This window comes from Montipora capricornis, chromosome 8 (assembly GCF_036669925.1).
Source record: "Montipora capricornis isolate CH-2021 chromosome 8, ASM3666992v2, whole genome shotgun sequence".
In the NCBI taxonomy this organism is placed as follows: Eukaryota; Metazoa; Cnidaria; class Anthozoa; order Scleractinia; family Acroporidae; genus Montipora; species Montipora capricornis.
Window position 1 is genome coordinate 23,938,727 of NC_090890.1, and position 2,500 is coordinate 23,941,226.

Consider the following 2,500-nt stretch of genomic DNA (forward strand, 5'->3'; position numbering starts at 1 on the left):
TATATAACCGCAACGCTTTTAGTAGTTTAATCATGTGTTATCTATACGTTAGTAGAAAACCGCTCAGGAAATCACCGTAGTTTGTAGAATGGTATTTTGCCAAATACGTGAACTTGATTGAAACTGTATATAGATCACCCGCCTTTATTTGAGCATATAAAAGAAAGCATTATATTCAATAAAAATCAGTTGTTACTCCTACTTGTGTGCGATGCGTATGTCCTTATTGTGAACATGACGACATCAGTAAACTTAACACAGACCTCACAGAAACTAGCCAATGATAACAAACGTTACAATTTGTGGATACGAGGAAAAACAAACAGTACCCATTTTATAACGTGGGCCGCCCTGCATGCAGGCAGGCAGCCAGGCATATCTCACGTAATTATAAACTGTGATGTCAATCTGTTATCAAAATTCATCTGACATCAAATCATTCCTCCTTATTCTTGATCATAAGTCATTTGTAACGTCTAGTACTGTCATGTCATGTCATATTTTTTCGGGTCGTAATTATTTGACTGTCATTCTGCATTCTGTCTTGTGTCATGTTATGCCATATTATTTTCATGTCATGCAATTTAAATATGTCATTTAATGTAAAGTGGTTTGCCACTTTGTGCTTTGTCACGTCCGGTTTTTCCCACACTTTGGTTTGATTTGAATCATTAATTTGATTTTCGAAACTCTGGGTACCATAGGGTTTTTTTACCTTGGCGTGATCTCTATGAGCGGCGAAGCCACGATACCGAACCACGAAGCCGTCGTGGTGAGGGAAAATAAACTTAGTTTTCTCCTCTTCCTTCGCCATTCAACCGCCCCTTGCAAAAGAAAAATAAAATCTTCTCGGTGAAGGACGATAAACCGGAAGCTTCCTCTAACAACCCTTCAATGTTCATAACCCTATGAGACGTAAAACGACCCACACGCTGAGTGAGCAAGGCCTAATCGGATTAACAATGGTTCTTTTGTCCTCCGCCATTTTAATCCGGTGTATGAAAGTCTACCCCGCATCAAGAGAAAATGAGGGGACAGAGAGGGAGGCTCAAGGCGTTGGCTGGGATATGTTATGTCCACGAAAGTTATTTTTAGACGAGCGGTAGTCTTTGTTCTAGCGGAAGTCTGTCTTCTAAGACGTCCGCATGCAGTCTTGCCTCGCTCTCAGGTTCTTAGTGAAAAGAGAAAATGATGGCGCACGTGAAAGGCTGATGAATACATATTTTCTTTCAAACATCGGACCGAGGTTGGCCTGCATGCGGACGTCTCGGAAGACTTCCGTTAGTCTAAAAATAACTTTCTTGGACATGACATATCCCAAGGGCTGGACCGGGAGCTTCCTTCTCTGTCCCCTCATTTTCTCTTGCCCGCATACATTATTCGCAAAGAGCAGGGCATGGAGTTGTTTTGGTCTGTTCTCTGTGGTATATTATTATTATTACTATTATTGTTATTATTATTATTATTTATTACTATTATTATTATTATTATTTATTTTATTTTAAAGCAGTATACTAGTAAAGTGTAAACCTAAGATACAAAAGTGTGTCACAATAGAGTTTACTGATTGAACTTACGATTTAATGATTAAACACGAAAAAGAGAGGATGAAAAAAATATATATATAAATTTAATTGAAAGTTTGGAGGGGTAGACGTGTGTAAGGGACTTCGTATCCTGTTTACTCTCCTGGCATTGGACCTTAATGTATAAATACAGTAAAAATACAGATCTCAATGTACTGTGTCCCCAATCTCTAGCCGTAGAAGACTTGACACCGGTGCATTTAATTAAGTGTCCTGTTGCCTTCTTTACTCTTCCGTCAATGTCAAACCCCCATGTTCCGCTAATAACAGTGTCATTATTTGCTTGATTAGATACGTTTGTCCCTCACAAAAGCACATGCAAAAAATAGTGTCAAAAGCCGATGTTTCTGTGTCTTTGTGGCGGATTATTAAGACTATTATGCGACGAGCATAAATATCAGTTTCTAGCTATCTAAATGATCGTTAGAACAAAAGCTCGAAAACATTCTTCAGTTTGCGCGTTTCAGGAGTGGGCTTAAGCTTGCGTATAAAGGGCGTCATTTTGATGAGACGGTCAAAAGGTGTTTTTGCACTTCACAAGCAGGAGTGAAACCTTACCGGAGAACACGCACCCATTTTGGCATTGTCTTCTTTCAATGGTGGACGACTTCTGTTTGTGTTCAGCAACGTCTACGTGTGTCCCAAACTGTAACTTTTATACCCTAAATTATTGAAACTTTACTTACAGCAGCAGAAGTCGTCGTGAACGAACACAATAGGGAGCTTACGAAACGAGGACGGCGACGGCAACGAGCAACGAGTTCGCGTTATTCATATCACTACGAAACCATTTCATGTCGTTTCGCGTTAAAATTGTGTAGTAACTGTCAAGGAATTAAACTGGTATGAGTGAGTTGGAAGCGTAGAGAGAGAACTGAAAATTCATCGTCATGTCCTAACGTCCTCCACAGAAC

General features: G+C 39.6%; 1 protein-coding gene across 4 annotated transcripts in view; it reads right to left on the bottom strand.

Annotated features, from left to right (window-relative positions):
* The window catches only part of LOC138060326 (uncharacterized), an 18,850-nt gene that overhangs the window by 12,012 nt on the left and 4,338 nt on the right, over nucleotides 1–2,500 (bottom strand). For 2 of the 4 annotated variants that reach the window (XR_011134329.1, XM_068906074.1), the window contains exon 1: nucleotides 1–189. This exon is cut by the window's left edge and continues 597 nt beyond it. The exons of 1 other annotated variant lie outside the window; for it this stretch is intronic. The gene's annotated coding sequence lies outside the window, so the exon portion shown is untranslated. Of the gene's footprint in view, nucleotides 190–715; nucleotides 825–2,500 lie in introns of those variants that run through there. One more of the 4 variants, XM_068906076.1, reaches the window with a different exon arrangement.